The sequence below is a fragment of the Balaenoptera physalus genome (genome assembly GCF_965194825.1).
Source record: "Balaenoptera physalus genome assembly, chromosome: 12".
In the NCBI taxonomy this organism is placed as follows: Eukaryota; Metazoa; Chordata; class Mammalia; order Artiodactyla; family Balaenopteridae; genus Balaenoptera; species Balaenoptera physalus.
The window spans coordinates 2496921-2523836 of record NC_138897.1 but is presented as its reverse complement, the minus strand read 5'-3'; positions in this window follow the sequence as shown (position 1 = coordinate 2523836).

Below are 26916 nucleotides of genomic sequence, written 5' to 3'. Positions count from 1 at the left end.
TGTGAGGATAAATTTGCCAATTGTTATGGTTTTGGCAGAAAGGCAGTCAAATAGATTATAAACATATAACATTCATCACTTCTGTTTACATTACGTAACTTGGGGTATTTTTATGCAGAACAACCTTCTGAGTGTACAATTAAATACCTAGAGAAGGACAGTTTCCTTACGGCTAATTTTGTTATTTCCTGTGTCTCTTATTCCCTTTAAAGCTTGTTGAAACGATGAGCTTTTTAATACATTTTTACTACTTTCCCATAGCACATGTTATATGATCAATTTGAATAAATATTGATTGAATATATAAATGAGTAAATGAATGAAGTTTCTATATAAAGTAAACTTTATTCAAGGGTATTTTTAAAAAAATCTATGTGAAGTTAAATTTCTTCCCTTAATGTTTTGAAATGTTAAGATGTGTTTTCCAATATCATGTATCAGAAAGGATGTTGAAAAGTCCACCACATCCTGGTCAGATATAGACAAGGGCTACATGATCATTGCTCCAAAATTATCAGTGTTAGCATTTTGTAATTTCAGGATGAAGATCTTGTACATGTTTTGTGAAGTGTTTACAAAGGATTTCATTTTTTTGGGTGAATATAGAAGGTATTCACTTGTGCTTTTAACGTCATTTCCTTCATGTTCATTGTAAGTGATAAAAATGCAAGTAATTTTGGTACATTTTCTTATATCCTCTGATTTTGCTGAACTCATTTATTAGTTATCAGAGTTTTTGTAGATTCCTTGGGGGTTTTTTACATCCACAATCATGTCATCTGCAAATGGTCACAGTTTCACTTCTCTCTTTTCTACCTGTATGCCTTTAATTTCCCTGTCTTGCTTTTGCACTGGTTGGAACTCCCAGGACCATTTTGAATGAGTGGTGAGAGCAGAAAGCTTCATTTTTTCTTAACACTGGGGGACAGATTTCACAATTAAGTATAATATAAGCTCGTAGGGTTTTTGCAGGTAATCTTTAACTAGTTGATATAATTCCCTGTATTCCTAGTTTGCTGAGAGTTTTTATCATGAATGGGTGTTGGATTTGTCAAATGCTTCTTCTGCATCAGTTGTTATGGTCATGTAATTTTTCCTTTTCAGATTGTTGATATGACATAGGGGTACATATATCTTTCCAAAGTAGTGTTTTCACTTTCTTTAGATAAATATCCAGAAGTGGAATCACTCGATATATGGTAGCTCTATTCTCAGTTTCTCTGAGGACCCTCCATACTGTTCTGCATGGTGGTTACACCAATTTACATTCCACCAAAAGTATACGAGGCTTCCTTTTCTCCACATCCTCACCAACTGAGACCTGTGTTTCAAGGGGAAGAATCTTCTTTAGCACCTAGTTTCAGGCTGACTGGATGCCAGACCCTCAGGCAGCAGCTTTTAGAGTGGGTAGATGGGGGCTTCCCTGGTGGCGCAGTGGTTAAGAATCCTCCTGCCAATGCAGGGGACCCGGGTTTGAGCCCTGGTCCGGGAAGATCCCACATGTGGTGGAGCAACTAAGCCCGTGAGCCACGACTACTGAGCCTGCACTCTAGAGCCCGTGAGCCACAACTACTGAGCCTGCACTCTAGAGCCGGTGAGCCACAACTACTGAGCCTGTGCTCTAGAGTCCGCGAGCCACACTGCTGAAGCCCAAGCGCCACAACTACTGAAGCCCGTGTGCCTAGAGTCCATGCTCCGCAACAAGAGAAGCCACCGCAATGAGAAACCCGTGCACTGCAACAAAGAGTAGCCCCTGCTCGCTGCAACTAGAGAAAGCCGGCGTGCAGCAAAAAAAATCCAACTCGGCCAATAAATAAAAATAAAATAAAATAAAATAAAATAAAATTAAATTAAAAAGTGGGTAGATGGATACAGTTTTGTGGGGCTGCAATCATAATCCCTGGGGCCTCCAGACCTGGGGATCTGGAGGTGTCCCCTCCAGACAATTGCAAAAATTGAGGTTTTGATGGGTCCTGTTGGTTGATGCATTGTTTGTATCTTTTCAGCGCTCGTTGAATTTTTGTCCAGTAGTTCTATCAGTTACTGAGGGGTGGGGGTTGTGGAAGTCCCCAAGTACAACTGTGGGTTTGTTTATTTCCGTTCGGCTCTACTATTGCTCTACCAGCAACGAAGACCCAACATAGCCAATAAATAAATAAATAAATAAATAAAAATTTAAAAATAAATGAATAAGCATTCATGTGGTAGCCCTGTCCTACTCGGAAAGTTCAGGGACAATTTGGGTCTCAAATAAAGGTTCTGTCCTGGCTTTCTGGGCTCTGTTATATCAACAGGCCTTCGTGGGTCACTTGCCTTAGGTCTTCAAATTCAGTAAATTAAGAACTAAATTTTGTTTAGCAAGGAGTTGAAAATCAATTGTTTTTTTTTCTCTTAGCAAACAGACTTGTCTGTTTTGGAGGCCATGCGTTTCTACCCAGGTGTAGCTGTTATGTTTTCTTTCTCTACAGGCCCTTTATGTTAAAAATGAGGGTTATTTAAGGCTCTTAAAATGTATTTTTAACATTGTCATCTGCATGTATCATTTTACTTAGTATCAATAATTGTTCATTTGAACAACTTTTGCTCAATCTCAGTTAACTGAGACCTACTCTTTGGATATAATAATCACTGCAGATATCTCCATCTAAACACTGAAAGTGCGGGTGGTTAGGCATGACACTTTTAGTTGATTGCCCAAAAGGGACACATTAGTTTTGACCCACTGAAGCTCTTCTGTCATTCTCTGTAGTGAGCACCACCCAATTTAAAGAAGATTATCCATCATTGGGGATTTAATATGTGTTTACTGGGAAAGGGCAAAACTGTCTGGTCTATTGGGAGAATCAACTGGACTTATGTAAAATTCCATGATGACACAGAGAATTCTGTAAAATACCTTGAGGTTTGGTACTGTTTAAATAATTTCTGTCCTCTTGTGTATTTATTTTATGAATGTATTAAATGTAAATACTTCCTGTCTTTAGAATTATATTCTAATGTTTTTGCTTTATTACTGCTTATTATAAAATTTCTATAATTGCACTAAATTTCATTTTAAAATTGATGTGACAATTATTATTTAAACAATAAAGCCCTGGATGAACTAATGTATTCCCATTCCCCTTAAGAGTATTCAATGCTCATCCTATTATTATTACTTCTAAGACAGTGCACTATTTTATAATTGGGTAAAGGCACCGGGTCGATGTTCCTTGTTGTGGAATCAGAAAATGATTTCTGAAAGCAGCATGTGTGTCCTCGAAGTCCTAAACCAGAGTCCTAGGAGAAAAGCACTCCCAGGACAGTCATATGGTCACTAGTTCACAATTTACTCCTCAAATCACCACCTGTCTTTGAAAACAGCAAATTCCAGGTCAGGCCACCATGAATTGGCAAAAGAGAGTTAGTATAAGAAAATTTGCAACTCATAGCTAATCAGGTTTTAATTAATCCAAGCAAAGTCTTATTTCCTAAAATGTTCTAGTTTATTAGATTTAGCTCTTCCCTGAAAAAATAATTAATCTAAGAAGTAATTGCCCTTATAGACCAATTGACTTAGGCTGTCTCCAACTAAAATTAATCAAAATGAAGACTGAGCTGCAGCGTTGGCAGAAAGATGGCTTGGTGATCTGGGCTGCATTGAGTCTTCTTGTAATTCTATAATACACAGAGATATTATAAATCACCTAAACAGTATTTATGACCAGAAAAGTCATTAAGTCTTTTCATTTGTACTTGCACTAACTGGGTAGTGCACTTCCATGCAGGTATACAGTGGAGACAAAAACATAATGCTTTTCCATTTGTGCCAGCTATACTGAACACCATATCTCTAAAAAAAAAAAGAACTGCTTTTCCCCTCTTACAGGCATTCTATGTTTAAACATTTCCTTAAATATGCTGATTGAATTCTGGATTTGTTTCCGCTTCATCCAATTATTTGGTGAAAATCCAAAACTCTGCAAGGATTAATCCATAAATCTGGCTATCCATGCTGCCAAAGCAAAGATGATGTTTGCATAATAATTCAGGGACTTAGACAATTTTAAATGCCAGACCAGTTGATCTTATTTTAAAAATATCCAGGGGCTTTTGTGAGTTATCGAGCTTAGTTATAAAGGATGCCATAAAATGGGATTCATATATACTTTATAACTTATGTGATAAATGGATTAACATTGCTTAGCATTTATTGGTTCTTTCAATATAATGAAATAGTGTGGTTCTACTACAATATATCATTTTGCTGAGTCACATTGGTGCCCTGATCAGAGAGAATTGCTGGAAGTGTGAGAGGCAAATGGGAATTAAACCATTACTGTGGATTGTTTCACATAGTCTGATGGAAACTAAACTTGACGTGCTCAAAACAAAATTTATTTTCTCTCATTCTCACGTTTCATCCTGTTTCCTCCATGGAGTCCTGATTTAGGTGGGAAGCATCAAAACGGAAGTTAAAATTCCCAAGACAGAACCTAAAATGCACTTAAAATTTTTTTTTTTATTGTTAACCTACATTTAAAAATTTTTTAAATTTCTAATAGACTTTATTTTTCAGAGCTGTTTTGCGTTTCCAGACAAATTGTGCAGAAAGTGCCAAGTTCCCATGCTCACCCTCTCCTCTCCCCGCAGTTCATCCTATTATTAACATCTTGCCCGTGGAGACCAGAAGCCTGCGGAGAACTGCCAGGGGAGAGCCAGACTGAGATGCTAGCTCACGGCTCCTTGGAGGGCCCTGCGTGGTGGAACCTTGTTCCCTGCAGAGGCCATCAGCTCCTCAACGCTCCCTTGGACTGTCCTTCTTCCTTCACTGCTTCCCCGTTTCTCAGATCCCACTCCTGTCCTTTGCACGTGCTATTCTTCCTGCCTGGAACCCTGCACCCCTCTTCTCCTGCAGGCACCAGCCCCTCTCCCGCCCACACCCCTGGACGGAGCACAGAAATGCAGGTCTCAGGTGAAAGATGATTTCCGCAGGGAATGGTTTCCTGATGTCTTCTCAGCAGCGTCCCTCTGTTTCGTGGTCTTGTGACAACTTGTGCTTTTCCTCTGGAGAATTTATCACAATCCATGGAAACGGCCCGTGGGAGGGAGTCTGTCCTGTCTCCTGCTCTGTCCATCTCATCACAAAGCAGATGATCAATAATTATCTAACAAATGGGCAAACAGCCTTCAACCTGATTCCCTCCTGCCAGCCGTGTCCTCAGCAGGACCACACTCTCTACCACGGCCAGAACGGCGGGCATAGGAGGCAGGTCTGTCCCCCTACTCCCCTCGCTTGGATCCTCGGGACATCTCTGCTGCCCTCCTCCCGAGAGGCCCGATGACTGTCACCGTCTCCCCCAAACCCCCCGCCCCCGGTGTCCCCACTCGACTGGGTGGACCTTCTCCTCATGCATCTGCGCGGCGTTTCGCTGCAGGTCTCTGGAAACTTAATTTCCAGGTGATCCTCTGTCGTTTGGCCCCTCTGTGCTGATGCTGTGCCCCAGCCACTGGGGTTGGCTGGTGCCAGATGCTTTTTGAAAGGAGTTTACATATCTTATTTCATCCTCATAACAGCTCTATGTGCTGCGTGCTGTGTCACAATCCCAATTTCCCTGAGAAAACCCCTGGGAATAGGAAAGTTCAGAAAGTTGAGGAAGGTCACTTTCTGGTTCCAGGCAGAGCTGAGATTTGAAATGAGCATCTGGCCAGAGGAGAGATGGCAGAGGAGATACCTCCACGTTTATTCCACAGGATGGCCCCCCTTTAACCAGGGGTACAAATGAGAACGAGTAAATAATAGGATAATCATGACAAGGGCATAAACAGAAAAATTTAAATTCCAAGCAAAAGCAGCTGAGGAAATTATTTTTTGATTTTTTTCCTTTTCCCAAGAAAAGAAGTTTATATTTCAGAAAACACTTATTTTTTTAATAAATTTATTTATTTTATTTATTTATTTTTGGCTGCATTGGGTCTTCGGTGCTGCGCGCGGGCTTTCTCTAGTTGTGGCGAGTGAGGGCTACTCTTCGTTGCGGTGCGCAGGCTTCTCATTGCAGTGGCTTCTCTTGTTGCAGATCACGGGCTCTAGGTGCACAGGCTTCAGCAGTTGTGGCGCACGGGCTTCAGCAGTTTTGGCACGTGGGCTCAGTATTCGTGGCCCGCGGGCTCTAGAGTGCAGGCTCAGTAGTTGTGGCGCATGGGCTTAGTTGCTCCGCGGCATGTGGGATCTTCCCAGACCAGGGCTCGAACCTGTGTCCCCTGCATTGGCAGACGGATTCCTAGCCACTGTGCCACCAGGGAAACCCCCAGAAAACACTTATTTGATAGAAGAATTATCCTGGGACTGTCAATTATTTCATGATAATTTCCCAAAGATAAGGTTGTTTATAACTTTGGTTTCCTAGCATAGAGGTTGGACCTCACAGCCTTATAAGGTCTCGTCCTGATTTGTGACTTTGCCAGACAAACCCAAATTTCGTCATTCTTTTCCCATTCTAAAAGCTAACAACTAGCATACAGAATCCTAGTTTTCAGAGTGTATTCTCTAGATGTCACTTAGAATGGAAAAACCTGTCAATATCATACAGCTGGTAAGGGCGCTTAACGGAAATGTGCAGATGGGAGCATTCTGTGTTGTTAATCAATAACTACACATGCAGAGAGACTTTTCTCTGAGCTATGGCTTTAAACTAAAGGAGAGATGCTAGCAGTAGTTACCATGGTAACCAAAGTCAACTTTATCCCAAACTTCCCCCTGGCTTCCTCTGTAAAAAAATGGTTCTGGGTAAGATTTTTTCATTTAACTTAACTTTCAAGGAAATGTTAAGATTTAAAGGGCCCTGAAGTTTCTTTGGGGGGAAAAAAGGTTCTGGAGACCAGGTAGAGGTGGCCCCTGTTTCTGACAGGAAGCTGGTGTGGGCTCTTATTACTGGGGGTGCTGGCCCAGCAGCGTGGAGGAGACTGTCCAGAGCAGGCAGTCCAAGCTGCAAAGTGGACGCATAGCTGCCAAATCAGTGCAACAGTTGAAAATCAGTATTGCAACATGCCAACCCCATAGTTAAACGCCGCAAGTGCACACAAACCAAGTTGCTGGTTGAGGAGAAAATTAGAGAAGTGATAATCTCCTATTTTTTCTAAAGGGTCTGAGTCCAGTGTCTGATTCCAAGACCATCTTGTCTTCTTTGACATCATGTCATCTCCCTCAGGACATACAATTCAGTGCCTCCACAGCAAATCCTACAAGCTGAAGTGAATCACCAGCCAGTTTCCCATAAACATTTAAAAAATCATAATCTCCATTTTTGAATTTCCTTTCTTCCTCCCTCCCCTTCCTTCCCCTCCCCTTCCCTTTTCTTCCCTCCCCTCCTCTCCCCTCCCCTTCCTTCCCTTCCCCTTCCTTCCTTCCTTCCTTCCTTCCTTCCTTCCTTCCTTCCTTCCTTCCTTCCTTCCTTCCTTCCTTCCTTCCAAGGGCTGTGTTTCTGGTGGCCTCTCTATCCTTCAGTCCTCAGCTGACTTCACTATTTCTGTGAAATCATAGTTCTTACGATCACATGAACATATTTCTTTATTTGTTATTTTTCCCCTTGACATTGGTGAGAACCTCGATTGCTTCTTAGCCTTGATTTTAGCCGAGCTGCCAGATTTCCGGTGAAGGATTTGTTTTGCTGTGCTTTTCTCCGGGTTTCATGTTTTATTCTCCGCCTCAATAAACAGCTCAGAAGCAGACTGGACAGTCACGGCTTAGCCTGGGAGGGAAGGACCAAGACAGGCTTGGTGGAGACAGAGAGAGAGGGGGAATTCTGAGATCCTCTGCTTCTAACTTTCTCGGGAGAGTCCCACAATTTCTTCATGCGTCTGCCTCGGGTCAGGAAGGTTAACTGTGAACAAAGGAACAAGGATGGCGCTGCAGCCTTCCCTCCAGCCTCTGCCCGTCGCCAGCCTGGCCCAGGGAGCCCGGGGGTGTGTGCGCACAGAGAACGCCCCCCTCAGTGATGATCCCCACTTACCTTTACTGACAGCCGCTCTAGTCTTAGTTTGCATTTTTTAAAGCCTTGGTATAACAAGGAGCGGTGTCCTCATTTTAGATTAAACACAAATCACTTTACTGAACCCCTGGCACCCACCTACATGTCTTTCATTTTGACTTAGTTAGACTTCTGCTTCGCGGAAAAGACTGACATTGTGAATTTGCCTGAAGAGGTAGAATAGTAGCAACAGGACAGAGTAGGAACTGGCTCTGAATTAATTTTGAAATGTGCTGTCTTCATAAACTGTTTTTAATTTATTTGAAAGGCTCTCATATTTTCAGGTGTATTTTATATTTAATAATGGAGTTACTAGGACAGCATATGTCTTATGAGGATGCTTATTCTTGGGTTTTCAGCCATGTAAATGCAGACTGATCAATGATACCTTTATTTTTCAAAATGAATTTAAATTATATGAAATGTACCGAACCATTGATTAGAAATCCTGAGATGAACTCCAGGGTAAATTTTTTTTTCTTTTCTCTAGGCCTTTATATTACAATGATTTTTAAAAATTGAAGTATAATTAATTTACAATATTGTGTTAGTTTCAGGTGTACAGCAAAGAAATTCAGTTATACAAATACAGACATATTTTTTTTCAGATTCTTTTCCCTTATAGGTTATTAAAAAATATTGAGTAGAGTTCCCTGTGCTGTACAGTACGTCCTTGTTGGTTATCTGTTTTCTATGCAGTAGTGTGTATCTGCTAATCCTAAACTCCTAATTTATACCCCTTCTTTCCCCTTTGGTAACCATAAGTTTGTTTTCTCTGTCTGTGGGTCTATTTCTGTTTTGTAAATAAGTTCATTTGTATCATTGTTTTAGATTCCACATATAAGCAAAATCATATGATACTTGTCTTTCTCTGTCTGGCTTACTTTACTTAGTATGATCGTCTCCAGGTCCATCCATGTTGCTGCAAGGAAATTACCATCAATTTTGAAGTCCTCTGACACTCTCCCTTCCTATGTAACCAGAAGCCTAAACTATCTTCCTTTGGCTTTTCTTTACGGTATATGTAAACATATTTTTTAACAGAAAGAAAAGAAAAAGCTAATTGTTAATTACTGTGGTTAATCCATTCTCTGCACAGTGTTCCATCCCAGCTGGACATGCCTTTTGTCCTGAGTTTTGCTCTCGTGGGCTTCTCTGGGCCCACCTCCTGGTGCACGTGAGCAAGACTTTCCATATTTTGTACCTGGGAGTCGGGTCTCCGCTCATGGGCTGTGAACATTCGCAGCTTCACTGTACTAACACACTGACATCCACGCTGCTTTTACAGATTTGCACACCCACCAGATATGCGCTTTGCTGTCTCCATATTTCTCCGCATTTTAATTGCTGCCCATCTTTTGAGTGGCAAACTGAGTTTGAAAATATTTAAAAATTTTAAAACAGATACTACATTAGTAACACATTCATGTGACGCTTAGATCAAAATAGCATTCTAAAAAATATACTAAAAATTACTCATTGTTTTTCTGGAACTTGACTTAAACTTGGTATCTCGTATTTTATCTGACAATCCCAAATGCAAACATTATCGTATGCTAAATTTCTGACTGTGTTACCAAATCTCTGATCTGTTTCACATTTCCTATTCTGGTCCTTTGTTGGCTGTCTGTGTACCCGACGGACACGCTTTCATCATCCTGCTATTTTACGTTCTACTTTAATGTCCGGTAGGAAGAGTCACCCCTCAGTCTCCCACCCACACCCCTCGTGAGAGTTCTCCAGCTTTAACTTATTTATTTTTCCACATAAAGTGTAGAATCAGAAATTAAAATAAAAACCTACAGGTACGTGCATTAGGATCTTGTTAAGTGTATCCAGCTATTCAGGAAGGACGGACGTTGTGGTGACGTGGAATATCATGTCTGAGAACAGGGTTTGTCCTCCTCTGTGTTTAAATCTACTTTCACGTCTTTGATGTTTTTCTAAACATCTTTTAATGTGTTTTCCCCCCGATTTTGGTTAGGATCATCCTGAGGTACTTTTTCCTTTTCTTTTTTGCTGTTTCTGTCAGCAGCATGATCTCTTCCATTGCACCTTCTATGATGTTATGGTTCTAATTGATTGTCCCAAGCGGTAAATAAAGCGTATTGATTTCTGCACTTTCCTTCTGTCCTGCAGCCTTACGGATTCACTTATTCTTTGTAGTTGTTTTTCAGTGGATTCTTTTGGATAGTGTCTGCATAAATATCATCCGCCAATAGGGGTATATTTACTTCTTATTTTCTGATTTTTGTCCATCCACGTTCTTCCTATGCCTAATTGCTCTAGTAAATGCTTGCAGTAAATATTAATGGGGGTGATGACTGCCCTTGTCTTTTTCCTGGGTTGAGTGGAAATATTTCCTTTGATTCCACGGGAAGTCTCTGGCTTTTAAGTTGCTGCCTATATATAAAAGTGGAATTCAATAGTTCCTTTGATATTTAAATTTTTTAATCAAGAAATGTTGTGTTTTGTCAAAAGCCTTTTCAACCTCAACAGAGATGATCATATAATTTTTGTTCTTAGCTCTAATATGAGTGATGCAGCAAGATGGTTAGTGCCCTGCATCCCTAGAATAAACTCCTTTTGATCAGGACATAATTTTCTTTAAAGCACTTGAGGATGCTACTCGCCACTGTGACAGCAGGGTCCTGTGGACGGGGCGGCATCACAGACCCACACACAGTTCAAGGGCTCCTGTGAGGCCGCTACTCCCCTGGGACTCTTAGAACCCGACCAGGTTCCAGAGGTCTCTGCCCTCTCTCATTTTCAGAAAGCGCGTTATTACTGCTGCTTTCTGGTAGCAGCCAAGGCCCACAGGCATCTTCTATCCCCTCTTCCCTCTGGATCTTGACCCGATTAAGGGATCCCGTCCTCAGAGACCCCCTGGAGGTACCGCTCTCTGGGTGCGTGTGGTCTTGAGAATTTCGGAAATCCCCTGCCCCTTCTTGACCCCGTTGGAGTGTCCCCAGGCTTCCTTGGGGATTTATGAACACACACTTGGTCTCTTTGTTTTTGGTAGCTCTTACGTGTATGTAATTTAGAGTTTACCTAAACTCTAATTCTAGAGTTAGAGATTTTATGTCTTTTTAAGTTTCACGATGCTGGGTTGTTGGGTTTCCCCCTGTGTCCTCCTTGCTGCTCTGTGAGGCGAGAGAAGTGAGTGGATTCTTCATGATGCCTCCCCCGTGTTTCTGGGGGAGCCACTGAGACGGCGTTTCCAGGGAGGCCTCTCTGGTGATGTGTTGATCGCCTGTGTCAGGGGGTAGGTGGAGGCTGCCGCATCCTCCCCAGGCCGGCCGGAGGCTGTTCAAGGATTCTGTCTGAGTGAGTGAGCCCTGGGAGAGGCTAGGACACTTCTGCCCTCCCCGAGAGTCAAGGAGAGGGGTCTGGGGGGAGACGGTGGGGCTGGCTCCCTGTGGGCAGGCGGGCCTGGCCCCTTTTCTGATCAGACTGACCCACACACGTACCTGCCTCGCGTGCTCAGCTCTCTTCTGGATTAAAATTCTGTAGCTTACTGCTTAATCTTCATCAGTCATGCTCCCGAATCACAGCTACCCACTACCTGCCTTGCGACTCCTGCTTCTTCGCTCCTACAATTTTGTGAGATCCATTAATTCTGTCACTCTGGTTTGTTTTAGCGAACTATCTCCTCAAGTACTCATGAGGCAAATATCTACTTTTGTATGATTTGAAAGGGATTCGGGTTTTCCTCTTGGCTAGGCAAACACATCAAGTTGTTTTTTTCTTATGATCGACTAGGAATTGGGTTCATGTGACGCTCTAGTTCTCATGGGTTGTGCGGTGCAGCTCACAGACCACACACGCTGGTGACGATGCAGTGTGGTCTAAATGTCAAAGTCATCCCGCCGGGGGTGTCAGGGCCTCTCTCGTTACCAGTTCCTGGCTGAACCCGTGAGAATAGTCATTTTCAATCTGTGATTCCCAGTGTGTCGTTCAGCAGGGCTCAGAATATTGTCCTCATAACACACCTCATTAGGAGTGAAGGGAACATTTTCATCTTCTCTGTACTATTGAGTTGGAGTTATTTATCTGCACAGTTTTTGTGTTAGATTCATCAAGATTCAAACTGTGTTGTGAATAGAACTTAGGCAGGCAGGATGAAAAAGAGAAGATGGCACTTCTTTTTTCCTTCTTTTCTTTTTTTTTTTCTGCATAAAGAGGAAATTATACAAAATTTGAAGTGAGATTTGTATTCATTGTCATTTGCCTAACTTTACAATATGGTACCCATAGCAATAGGACAAGGTCTACTGCAAAGTGCATATTTGGCAAATTCCAGTGTTTCTAACAAGATCAAGATAACTTTATGTATTTTTCCAGAAAATTTACTGATTTCTTTAACTTAGATATTCACATTATATTAGTTTTATTTCCGTTTATATTCAGTGTTATAGGGGAACCTCCATGTTATGTCACATTCTGTGTTATAAGTGGCACTAGGAAGAACGAATGCTCATTTCTCCTGAGTGCTAAGCTCTCCCAGACACCAAATTAGATAAATCAGAGAAAGTGTACAGAAAACCTGAACATATGTGGTAACAAAGAGTCATCATTTGTACGTTATTACATGTTGACCTTTTAGATAATAAACATTTTATTTATCAAGGTATTTTAAAAATTTTTGGAAATATGAATTAATTCTTTTTACATAGTAAGATATACAATTTGTATTAAAGATGTAATTAATAGTAATGGGATGAAAGGTCAAACTTAAACAATGATTCATAATAATAAAATACTTTTTAGTAACCTTGAAACAGCACTTAAATGTGACATAGCTGTAAAACAGGAATCATGCACTTCTATGCTCGCATGGCATTAAGTGACCTTATAAGCTGGTGTTTCTGGAAGGGACCTGAGAGGTCCTCTAGCTCAAGAGTCCAGCTGATAAAGGAACACCGAGGTTCCTGAGAGCTCATCCATGCTCGGATAGAGCATTTCCAATTATAGAGCCGTCACTGTCTTCAAAGCCAGCATGCTCTACTGCGCGGCTCTAAGGTTTAGACAGTTATCACGCCTCACTGTAGTTTTGATTTGCACATGAGTCCATTTAAAAAGTTTATTTCTTATGTTGCCACTGATGCTAGCGCTTCTAAGAGAGACCTTGTGAGTGCTCCGAGAGGGCATTACCTACCCTCGCGCTGGGAACCAAAGAGCACCTTGCAGATATCGGCTTGTCTGATACACCTCCGAGGTCTGTGTTATTCCTCTTTCAGAGGTCGAGACATAAATGATAAGAAATACATTCAGAGTTTCTCCATTTCACACTAAGAGTGAATGAGACCAGAACATCCAGATGAAAAGTGAAAGCACATTTTTCCCCGATTTCCGTAAACAACCCAGTTTACATACTAGCACCTTCTGGGTTGTTCTAAAACCAGTATCTGTATTTGAAATAAAGAAAGATGCTCAGCTTCCCTTCTTGATGAACAAATCCTCAGTTATAACGATGGCTGAGAAACCTATTCATCTTTTTTTTGAGCACCAACTAAAGCAGTAACGTGAGGATGAATTCCATAAGGAGTGCCTGAAGGATTCATCTGACAACTGATTTCACAAGTCTGCTGTCTTGATTTCCATCATCAGGATGAGGAGGTTTCCCCTCCTGCAAAGGGCGAGGGAAGGAAACTAGGGTGGATCCAAGTCTGAAAGCAAAGGAAAGCTATTTAGTGATGTCTGTTCCCTTCAGAGATTCACAGAAGGTTAAAGTGTTTATGTTGTTAATAGTTGAATTTATAAATAACTAGTCTGCATGCAGAGTTTGCTGTGGACACAGTTTTAATGAGGACAGAGTGTGGCGTTTTGATTGTGTTTCCTGCTTTCCTTCCTTTCTTCCGCGCTCTGGTACCCACACATCCACAATGCAGGGTCCCCCGTGAGGCTGTGGCTGGTCTTATTCCTCCCAGCCTCCATTCCCTGCTAATATGAGAGTGGGTTTCGTTAGTCAAGGCCCTAGAATGTATATCTGTAGACAGATGGGGAACTGTGCAGGGGACACCTTAAAGCCACAGAGAAATTCTCACAGTGGGATATGGCCAGCACAGCACCCCAAATGGCGGGCAGGCTTTCTGGGCCCCAAGTGCTAATGACCGGCCAGCAGTTCTAAGCTGCCTTCTTGTAATGTGTCCACGTCTAGTGCCGGTATCAGCACATGAAATTGAGCATGACTCGATTTTCAAATTTTCATCACTCTTACTGCTGCCCTGGGAACAAGAGAAAATTGATGTTTGCTTTCAGTATCTCATTACTTTCCTCATGTGTGCATATGTTTTTAGACACGGGATTCTTTTTGTTTTTTTTTTGAGGTTTCTTAACATATTTTTTTGCCTTTTAATTAATTAATTTATTTTTAATTGAAGTATAGTTGATTTACAAAGTTGTGTTCATTTCTGCTATATGGCAAAGGTATTCAGTTATACATATATATACATTCTCCTTTATATTCTTTCCCATTACGGTTTATCACAGGATATTGAATATAGGTCCCTGTGCTACACAGTAGGACCTTGTGGTCTATCCATCCTATATACACCAATTTGCATCTGTTAACCCCAAACTCCCAATCCATCCCCCCCCGGCACCGGCAACCCCAAGTCTGTTCTCTATGTCTGTGAGTCTGTGTCTGTTTCGTAGATACATTCGTTTGTTAGACACGGGGTTCTGACGTGTCTTTGCAGACATTGTGCTGTGAATGGGGTCGTGATCGGGAACAGCAGGCGGAGACACAGCCCTGGGAAGGATCTCTTGCTCATCAGCCTGAAAATGTCCCTTCTCCTCAGGTTGCCGGCGCCCCAGGAAACCCCTCATCCGGATGAACTTGAGTAGTTGACCATTTGTAACATCTCTAATCGACGTGTAAAGAACAGTAAAGCACGTGTTTATCAGCCATGGCTGACCTCATCTCCTGACTGATAGTAGAAAATCATCTCCAATCCCCACAGAGGTCCTAAGCATCTCTGAATACAAAGTCCTGATTACACAGATTCAGAGGGTCATATTCTAAAGTGCTTTTGTAGACATTCTGGTGTCACAATTTCTCTGTCCTTTACATTCTCAGGCCTACTCAGCTGGCCAACCTATGAAATGAAAATGAAGTTGAAGTTGAATTCTTGACTATCTACTCTATTTAATATCTGTATTTGGGCCTGTTTTTAAGGCCCTGTTTTGCAGGCTTATATAAGAACAGAAAAAGGGGTCTTTTACCCAAGGATCTTGTGGTATATTTGGGTAAATAAGGCATAAACTTATGAAACATTGAGAAGACAGGTCCTGTAAAGGAATATGCAATAACGAGGAAGCCTCAGCACATGGAATCCGAGGGTTGAATTCAGACAGAGGCTGAAGTGTTCTGTCACTTGTTCTCCATCCTGACGGAGGAAGTCTCTCTCAGGCGGTACGATGGACCAGGGGCTCGCAGGATGATGGAGGGAGGACCAGGGCAGTCCAGACAGACAGCTTGAAGGCCCAGACGGTTCCACTTACCCAGCTCAGGGCGTGTCTGGCTGTCTGGTCCAAGGGGACATGTCTGAAACACTTTACAGGTGATCCTCTGTTGATGCATCTACATCTATTATAAAACACAGAGCCGCGCATCCGTGAACACTTCAGTGAGGTGGGCCTGTTTTATCCAACAGGATGTGTTCTGTCTTTCTCAGCCCTTTCTAATTGTGAGTATAAAATCTGACAAACTGCAACAATTCAGGTTCTCTGTAGCAATACGGTTGGTCACCTGGGTAAATCTTTTCCCTTTGTGGATGGAAGCCCCCGCACGCGGGTTGGAAAGTTAGGCTCCAACTTCTCCAGGAGGACAATCGACAGAAATCTTCTGCCACGGAATCTATCTGTTCTCTCCCAGGGGTTGATGTATTCAAGAATTCGTTTATTCGCTATGGACACATGGATATTTATGTTATCCGATGGATTATACTACAGTACGGTTATATTCCAGGACTACTTTATATCATTATTGCTCTAATTGGCTTTGGCCACTGGGAGCTCTTTCAATTGGCTCCTGTGTCCTGTGACATACCTTCACCATATTCAGGCGTTTTGTTTTTGTTTGTTTGCTCATTTTTGTTGAGCACTTCCCTACTTCCTACAAGATACTTGTGGCTCACCTGGCCTATTTCCTGCCCCGGTCCGAGAATCAGTCACTTCTTCCAGGAGTGCTGGCTCCTTTTATTGGAAAATGGTGTTAGAAACCAAGCCCTGGGTACCAGGTGTGCTCACTGAAGGTGCTGCTTCCAGCCGTTCTCAGCTGGCACAGCAAGGGGAGACCCGCAAGTAAACCAACCAGCATACACACATACCTATAACTATTTCTACTGGTGCATCTGGATCTGTGTCAAGGTACATGTGTTCACTGAGGTCTCTGGCTCTAATCCAGCACCACGCGGATAATCCTGGCCTCATCCCCTTGCTAATCCGTAACCTCCCTCTGACAGGACAGGGAGAGTCTTGATCCCACCTCTGCCGTGTATTAACTCCCTTGTTCAGCCCCCGTGTGCACGCGTGGCTGGTTCAGAATTATTAACCTGCATTCCCACGGGAACCAGCTGTCAACCAGAGCCGGTGTCTGTGTGCAGAACACTTATCTGTAGTCTTGCGGATGCGGCTCATTTCCGAATTGACTTAGGTCAGCACTTTCCCCCAGTGCCTTCAGTGAGGCTGTTTCATACATTTGTGACACGTTTAGATTCTTTTCGCAACACCAAGCTGCCCTGATTACTTAAAGTGTGTTCTTCTAAACAACGTGTAGTCTGGTCTTGTTTTCTCTACTTCTTCCTTCTCTAATGCTCTTTTTTTTCCTTTATGCAGATGCAAGTTTCTGACTGATAGTATTTTCCCTCTGTCTGAAGAACTGTCATTTCTTAGGGAAGCAGGTCTGCAGGCAATGATTTCCTTGTTTTGTTTTGTTTTTTTTGTGATCAGAGAAAATCTTTTTCCCTTTCATTTTGAAGGATAGTTTTATTCCACATAGAATTATAGGTTTGGCGTTTCTTTTTTTTCCTTCAATATTTTAAATATTTCACTCTACTTTCTCCTTACTTAAATAGTTTCTAATGAGAAGTCTAGTGTAATTTTTATCCTGCTTCCTCTAGAGTTCAGATTTGTCCTCCCTCTGACTGTTTCAAGATTCTCTCTTTGTCTTCCGTTTTCTGCAGTTTGAATACAATATGCCTATATATGGAATCTAGAAAAATGGTACAGATGAACTGGTTTCCAAGGCAGAAATAGAGACACAGATGTAGAGAACAAACGTATGGACACCTAGGGGGAAAGTGGCGGGGGGCGGGTGGTGGTGTGATGAATTGGGCAATTGGGATTGACATGTACACACTAATATGAACAAAATAGATAACTAATAAGAACCTGCTGTATAACACAGGGAACCCTGTTTCACTTCACTGTACAGTAGAAACTAACACAACATTGTAAAACAACTATACCCCAATATAAAAAAAAAAAAAAAGAATACAATATGCCTAGTGTGTGAGGTTTTTATGTGTCTGTTTTTTAATCTTGCTTTGTGTTTTCCAAGATTCCTGGATCTGTGGTTTGGTGTTTGCTATTAATTTTGGGAAGATTTTGGCCATTATTAATTCAAACATTTCTTTGGTCAGTTCTCTCTTTCTTATTCTCTTGGTATCCCAACTCTGTCTATCTCACATCCACAGGTCTTGTGTATTCTGTGCTGTGTTTGTTAACTGTTTTGCTTTGTGGTTCAGTTTGGAGAGTGTCTCTCGCCCTATCTGCAATCTCGCTGAGTTGACCTCTGCTGTGTCGGTCTACTTATGAGCCCCCTAAGCTTTCTTCATTTCTCTCACTGAGTTTGGCTTCTCACGTTTTATTTTGATTCTTCCCTAGAGCTCCACTTTCTCTGCTGACAGTACCCATCTGCTGTTGCCTGTGGTCCACTTTTTCCATTAGAGCTCTTAACGTAGTAATCATAGTTCCTTTGAATTCCTTGTATCACAATTCCAACGTCTGTGCCATGTCTGAGCCTGGTTGTGATGTTTACTCATCTCTTGCCTCTTGACATGCCTTGTATTGTTTTGTGAAAGCCAGACGTGTTGTATTGTTTAATAAGAAACGAGGCAAACGGGCCTCAGTGTGAGGGTTTATGTTACTCTGTGTAGGAGTTCTGCGTCCTTGACGTTTGCTGTCACTCGAGGCATCAGAGACCCCAGGGTCCCCCGGTTCCCCGTCTTTCCTGCCCTCTGGGCTGCAGGGTCTTCCAGGCACTCCTCTGCAGGCAGAGTCTGAGTCCTGGGGTCTTTCAGCTGGGATCCACTCCCAGGAGCCCTGCTGGTGTGGAGGTAGGTGTGGCGTGTCCCATATCCATCCAGTTACAGGTCCTGTTGGAGTCTGCTTCCTGGGGCCGTGGCTTTCATGAGTGTTTCTCCAAAGCTGCAGCATTTTGTCCTCCTGCCCCAAGTGCATCCCTGGCTGCAGTGTTCCCAGCCTGTTCCCTTGACTCCCTCACCATGTTGACTGTGTTTAAGACACATACCTGGTCCCCTTTAGGAGAGACAAGAAGACTAGGGGGCGCTGGGCGAGGGGAGCACCACCCCCCAGCTGGTATAAGGCTGACACTCTCCTCCCTGTGGAGCGGCTCTTGTGGTGGAGAAGGTTCTGGGTGTGATACAGCATCACTGACCTTCCCCTCCCACTGCCAAGTTCAGGAGGGGATATTTACTGTGAAAACTTGGTGGGGTTCTGGGTGCAAAAGCACAAAAGGGTGAGGTCCCCTAGGTGTGCAGACCCTCGAGCATCTTGCTTTCGTCCAGCCCCCTTTCACTCTCCAGCACGTCCTCAAAATGACCCTTTTATGTTGACGCTCCAGAGGCTTCTGCCCCAGGCCAGCACATCTCGGCTGTGACGCTGGATGAACCCATCTCTCCAGATTTCTGGGTATGATTTGTCCCGACCTCAGTTCTCAGTTTCTAAGGAAAGGGTTTCAGTTTCTCCAGTTGTTTCCTTAGTGTAGGGTTGGGAGTTGAGACTGGCAAGCTCTCTACATATCAGAGCTTCAGAATTCTTATTTAAGTTGTGTTTAGGTTTTGCTTTTAGGATTATGTTAGCCTTATAAAAGGAACAGAAAATGTTCCCAATTTTTCCAAGAGATAAATCCAATTTTGCTTCTGAGGTTGATCTTTAAACTTGAAGTTATGAGGTTATGACCTTAGAAATAATAACACAAGCTTTGGTTATTTGTTGTAATAACATATTCTGATTTGATGATAGGAACTCTAAAATAATCCCACAGTAGATTTAACTGAGGTTTTTTCAGTCTACCCTGGATCTCATTTTGTGTTCTAATTTTCTGATAAACTTTTAAATTTTAAAATATTTTTTAAAAATAAATTTATTTGTTTTTATTTTTGGCTGTGTTGGGTCTTTGTTGCTGTGCGTGGGCTTTCTCTAGTTGCAGCGAGCGGGGGCTACTCTTCGTTGTGGTGTGTGGCCTTCTCATTGTCATGGCTTCTCTTGTTGCAGAGCACGAGCTCTAGGCGCGTGGGCTTCAGTAGTTGTGGCTCACGGGCTCTAGAGCACAGGCTCAGTAGTTGTGGCGCACGGGCTTAGTTGCTCTGCGGCATGTGGGATCTTCCCGGGCCAGGGATCGAACCCGTGTCCCCTGCATTGGCAGGCGGATTCTTAACCACTGCGCCGCCAGGGAAGCCCAAAACTTTTAAATTTTAAAATATTTGGGCCTAAATTTTAAATTGGATTACCAAACAGACTGTAGGAAAAACTCCAAGGTAATTTTGATAATTGATTCAGAGGAATGAAGCTTAACTTCCTGGAAGGGCATCTTTCTGTTCATTTCATTTACAATCAATTCAATTAAAAAAATACACTAATCTCTACCCTTGAATTATTAATGGAGTCATTTTTTTCATGTAGCTACTATGTGCTGGGCACTGAAGATACAAACATAATTAATATTGTTTCCCTGATCTAAATGAAGGGTAAAAAATAAGAGAGAGGGAGAGAGAGAATGTGAATTAAATTTAAAGTAGTCTGGTCGATGTTATAACTCAAGTACAGGCTTATCTGAAGAGAAGTCAGGACAGATTTTAGATGGCAACTCCATACTAAGCATTCAGGGGCAACATCCTTGGAGTGGTTTTGCCGGGTATGACTAATAAAGGGATTTTTGTATTAGAAGGGGAAGGAAATGAAAAACAGAAAATACAGTTTCTACAGGCCGGCATGAAACAGCATGATAAATGTGGAGAGTGTGGGTATCGTGGGGAGGCTGGAGCTGGGATTCATGGGAAACAGTGGAGGATGAGAGTGGATAGACTAAAAGGGGATTATATTATAAATATAATAATAAAGGATGTTTATGCCCCACCAAGTAATCTGAGTAATCTGTCTCCTACACAGGAGAAAACAGGAAATCACGGATGTGCTTTAAATCAGAATAACCTAACCAGACTTGGAGATTAGAAAGATTCCACCTGTAGTGGTGACAAAGATGGGTAGTTCATTTAGGGGGAGTGCATTTGGGAAATACTGAAGGCATGAATCTGGGACGATGCAAACACATACAAGTAGGTGATTTACAATCTTCATGAGCAGTTCTAATATGTCGGCAAATAAATTGACCACTGAGCAGCCTGCAACAAGTGTTAAAGGAACGGGGGGGGGCTTCCCTGGTGGCGCAGTGGTTGAGAATCTGTCTGCCAATGCAGGGGACACGGGTTCGAGCCCTGGTCTGGGAGGATCCCACGTGCCGCGGAGCAGCTGGGCCCGTGGGCCACAACTGCTGAGCCTGAGCGTCTGGAGCCTGTGCTCCGCAACAAGAGAGGCCACGACGGTGAGAGGCCCGCGCACCATGATGAGGAGTGGCCCCCGCTCGCCGCAGCTGGAGAAAGCCCTCGCACGGAGACGAGGACCCAACACAGCCAAAAATAAACATAATAAATAAATAATAAATTAAAAAAAAAAAAAAAAGGAACAGGGGGAAAAGAGTGTTATCAGAGCACCGAAGTGGGAAGAGAGTTACTCTGTTGGAAACCAGGAAGGAGTCATGCAGAGACCCATCTCGATGTAATAGAAACGAAGCCTTTATTTTTATTTTTATTTTTTAAAGAGAAAAAGGACTCTGTCACCCCTCGTGTTCTGAGCAGTTCTTCTACGGTTTCCACATTCCTTTAAGGGCTCCATCCAGCGGGTGGGTCAGTAGAGACGGTCTGCAACCAAGGCTGCAGCGCCGGCTCTCCACTGGACCAGCTGGGCTTTCCTCACCGCACAGTGGTCTCAAGGCAACGTGTCAAGATGGACCCCCCAGGAGTGCAAATCTGGTCAGCCCCTGACTTGAAGACCTCAGTCAACTAATCTGAAATTCCTTCCAAGTGATATATTGTTACTTAAAGAAGCAAATAAGGGAAGATGATGGATAATTTTTTTGTGTGTGCAAGTAAGAAAGAAAGTAAGGAAAACTGTGCGTGTGCTTCCTCTTTTTTACAGAAGGAAGCACAGAAGAGACACAGCCGCAGGAATGAGATTGGTTTCCTATAGGGCAGTGAGTAGAAGGGGTGAGGGGAGTGATACTTCTCTGATTATACCTTTTATGGTTCTGACTTTCAGAACAATTTAATGACTCATTTTCCTGAAAAATAAGTAAAATCAACAAGTGTGGAAGAAGAAGGAAAAAAACCCAAAATACAACAGAAAGAAATAAGGTTTATGTTTTTCAAACGAATAACATTAACATACTGACGGGTGAGGGAGAAAAATGAATAAAAAACTTTGGAACAAGCTATTTTTGGACAGTGTTTCAACTCTATAAACACAGAAATGTCGCTTGACAATTATGAAACTACTCTATGTGCTTTTTGGTGTGAGAAAATAAGTAAATAGATGGAGGTCTTGTGGATAATGTGAGGAAGGTTTCTTCCTGGTGGAGAAGAGAGTTACAAATAAAGAAAAATGCAAAGCTGGAAGAAACCATCTGGCGTTGGGATGGGAGCTATGGATGCAAAGAGAGAGAAAAAGGGATGGAGGGAGGAAGGGAGGGATGGATAGGTATGAAAATAGATGTAGATGTGTGTGTATCTATCTATATCTATTTATATATATTTCCTATCTCTACTATATGGATCACATCTAGTACCCAGTTCTGAATTTGTAAATGACATTGTCCAGTGAGGGTAACCAGGGCTCCTTAGAGATGTGGCTGGTACCGCTACAGGGATAAGGAAAGTATGGGATGAGCCCGAACCACCTGTGACACCAGACAGTAAGGAAACAAAGGATGCAGGAGTCCTGCTTGCCAGGACTCCCACTGGCATGATTTAGGACAGTTTGAGTGAGCAAAAAATAAGCTATAGTAATAGGTTATAATAACTCATTGAATAAAAGAAGCAATCACAAAGGCATATTGATATAAACAAATAAATGAATAAATAAATGGCAGAGAAGGAGAAGTGTATTCTCAACAGTAGGAATCCAACTATAAAAAGTAGAAAGACGATGAAATTACAATATCATCATTTGGCAGCTACCATAGTAAAATTGTCTTAGGCAAGACCCTTCAACCAATGGTTGTCAAAGTTATCATGCAAGAACAGGGAGGAAAACATGATATCTCTACAATCACAAAGTATCTTCTTCCAAGAATTTATTAGCTACCAAGGACAAAACAGTAACATTGTAGCAGACACTGTCTTGATCAAGTGATCATGTGATCAAATTCACTTCACCAGTAATGGGACAGGTTGAGACCATGTGCCTTCAGATGCAATGCACTGACAAGACCTCAACATCTCCAAAAATGCACAACCCAAATCCAACCAAGAGAAAACATACAATGAACCAAAATGGAAGGGCTCTTCCAAATAACTGCTCTGCACTCTTTAAAGTGTCTGGGTCCTAAAACTCAAAAAAAGATGGAAGAACTGTTCCAGATAGAGAGTAGGAGATGAAAAAGACACAAGAATGAAGACACCTGGATTCTTTTACACAAAAATTGCAAAACCTGAACTTTGTAAGACCTTACAGGAGGCCCTTATTATGATCCCGTGATAAACCATAATGGAAAAGAATATAAAAAAGAATGTATATCTATATATATATTTATATATATATGTATTTATATATATATATGTATAACTGAGTCACTTTGCTGTGCAGCAGAAAGTAGCACAACACTGTAAGTCAGCTCTACTGCAATTTTAAACAATCGCACTTACGTCTCTATGGAGGATGGTTTTTGTTTGGCCAAAGCAGCACAGAAGGGTTTTGCTCCTCATTCAATTAAGACAGAAGCAAACCTTGCTTTCCTTCTCACGTTCAGAGGAGGGAGGACGCCTCCTGGCTCCTTATCTGGCATCTGACTGCACCCTCTTCTCTCCTCCAGGGTCTGGTTTGTTTCTTTTCTCTCTGGTATTTTCATCTTACCCTTTAAACCGACTCCTTTCCCTGAACTTATAAACACACTTCAACGTGGTTCATCACTCCACACCCTGTGTGAGCTGTGCCCCTTTACCTGTTTCTTGTCTTTATAAGCACCTCAAGCTTCTGGAAGGACGAGGTGACAGCGTTGGTCTCTCCTTCCCTCTGAGCCATTCACGTTTCAGCCCAGCGCCTTCAGTCTTGGTTTTGGTCCTCAATCAATCCTCCTGTTGTTCTGCAATGACGGCATTCAAAAGTGCCTTTCCAACCACCAAATCCAAAGAACTTACTTCTTTCCCTTCCTGGAACACTTAGGCCATGGCACCAGGCTGTTCTGCATTTCTTCCCAGGTTTCTAATTATTTTACCCACTTTCTTTTGCTGGTTCATCTTTGTGTGAATGCCTCCTAAATAATGATATTGCCCAGGGTCATCTTCTGTGCTATTTTTACTTCTAAATACTCTTTTTGAGTGATAGCAATCACTACAATCTCTATGGTGATGGTATCTCCAGCATAGATCAACCTCCTGTATTCTGGATTCGCATCTGAAGAATTGGTTGAGTGGCACGCACCACCAAGTCTGGCTTGAAGGCATGCCCTTCCATCCCAGTCCAGTCAGCATCGTACAGTCTTTCCTCCTCTAAGGGTGCCATCCTCCTTCATCTTAATAGTTCACATCATTAGGCCCTCTTTAAATAGATGATAATATCATCACCTGCATTGGTAATTTTAATCAGCACAGATTTCTGCATTTCAGTAGCTGTAGTTTAATCAAGTTATATTGAGCTCAGTTTTCTTGGTATAAACAAAGCATCGTCCCAAATTCTTTTAGTTGGACATGCATTTTTCATTGATTTTTCAAAACACAGAGATCAGTGTTGATCGACTGAAAGTATCTCATAACCCTAAACTGAATACCATTCTTTCTAAATAAGACTAACCAGGATTAAGGATGGTACTGAGTAAAACAGATTAGTATATGGGAGACTAAACAAGCAAATTTGACATTATACAATACAAAACTCCAGAAAAACACTGAAAATTCTATTAAAGATCTAGAAGTTTGACATTATGTAAAAAATAATCCTTATTCGGTTGTATAAATATCTATATTTATGCATTTACTATGTTAGTGCTGCATCTTTAAAATCATACTTTAAACTATTTTTCTTCTCTCTTGCCTCTGATTTAATTCCCCCTCAAAGCATCATGTGTTTTTAGTGAGAGTTGATGCCGTGGGGATCCAAACGGGTTTTCCATCACTGTGTTATAACCACATCTCTTAAATAGATGCAGAGAACACTTTCAAAAAAATGGGAAAAGTAGGACGGCGTGGACATGGGTAACAAGAGTAAAGCTCAATGCCAAATATGAGAATTAAAAGTGTAACCTTTATTTAAAAAAAGAACGTTAATGTTCATTATAAAACATCATTAGAAAAACATGGTCGAATTGCTTCATGAAAACTCTCAGCTAAAATAAAGTGTAATAAAACTCATTGATTCTAATCTTAAATCTCAAAATGATATTTAAGCAAACACAATCATTTTGAAATGCCAAATTGTCTTGATGATAATAAGCGTATAGCCTGAGCGACATTTGGGTTATTTTCTATCCTGTCTGACTGTAAGTCAACAACTTGGGAGCAAACATCTTTCTATTCATTTTCTATCATCTGAAAGTGAATCTTTTTGCTTGATGGACTTATCGCTATTCAATGTGAAAAACTCACCCATATTGATTTGTACACCCAGCTTTCCCTCAGAACGTGAAATTAGCATGGCTTTCCTGTTTCCTCTCTGGTGGTGCCCTAGTTGGGGGGATGAATCAGCGTCAGGCTGGCCATTTAGTCCAGGCCACCTCGGAACAGTGGTTACAGGGAACGCGGAAGTGCACACAGCTACTCCTCCATTCTGGCAATAATCCCCGCTGTTTTCAATGAACTGGGATGGGAGCAATAACGCTCTCTTGATAAAACGGTTCAGAACAGCCAAGACGGAAAGTACAGCACAAAAGCTGTGGTTTTCACTGCACAGAGCCTGGCCTCTGCAGCCAGACAGAAACGGATCTGTGCATTTATTTCACCGCTCGTTTTCTGTATAACCTTGAAGATATTCCACTTCCTTTCTCTTGAATGCACTGATCTATCAAAGCGTGGTTAGCAAATACTGTCCTTGGCAGGATGTTTTGAGGACACAGGGCATCTGGCACGTGGAAAGTGCTCTATATACAGTTGTAAAAAATACAAAGTGCAAGAGGGAGGCGACATGGGGATATATGTATATGTATAGCTGATTCACTTTGTTATACAGCAGAAACTAACACAACATTGTAAAGTAATTATACTCCAATAAAGACGTAAAAAAAAAAAAAAAACCAAAGTGCTAAATATGTTCTAAATATGTGGGCGTCTCCCCCTGCCCTGGAAGAGACGTGAGCTCTTGTAAGGATGTGTAAAGAAGCACATTAGGATGTAGATATGACAGAGTTAGGAGTAAAAACACAGGATGCCCACTTAAATTTGAATTTCAGGAAACAATGAGCAGCATTTTTTTTTTTTTTTAGTGTAGGTGCGTCCCATGCTGTGTCTGGGATATACTTATACTAAAAATTATTCATTGTTTTTCTGAGATTCAAATTTAACTGGGTGTTCTGTATCTTATCCAGCAACCCTAGTTGAAGATCGAATTGAAAAACTTATTTTTTCTTTTTTTTTTTTTTGGACCATTCTGTGGTCTTATTCTTTTCTCAGTAATATCATGCTGTATTTGGCAAGGGCAGGCAGTGCTGCAAAAAATGAACTGGATTGATGGCTTGAGCATAAAATGCCTCTGGTTATTTGAATATTCCTTGTTTCTCATTTATAAAGTAGGAATGATAGTAATGCCTACTATACAGGTTTGTATATTATTATGATTAAATAAGTCAATAAATCTAACAGACTTGGAAAAGTGCAAGTACATAAGAATTGCTCAAAATGTTAATTATTACCTTCTTTCATCGATTTTAGTATGTTCACTTTTTTCACATTTTAAGATTCTTACAGTTTGGAATTATCTTTCAACTGATGGCAATTTACAATTGTTGTTGGCTGAAGGCAGTCATGATGTAGGTACAGGCATGAACTTGATCTGAGCTGTTCACATTGTCATGGCTTCGGTTGATTTATGTGCACTTTTTGAAAAAATGCTTCACTCCTTAGAAAGAGAAAAGTCACAGGCATAGCAGGGAATCTCAAAGAAACATGAAAAGAGAAGTTTTTCTCTTAGAAAGAAATTCTCTCAGGCTCAGGGAAAGAGTAAGAAAGGTGAGACTCTCACCGTTAATACTCTTCTGGAACATATAGTGACGTGTATTAGTTCTTGGTGCATTTTCATGAACACAAACCTGAACAATAAAAGAATAAGCTGTTAAGTAGAGTCCTTGAAAACAGGATATGATGAGGTATACACACCCATGTTTATCACAGCATTATTCACA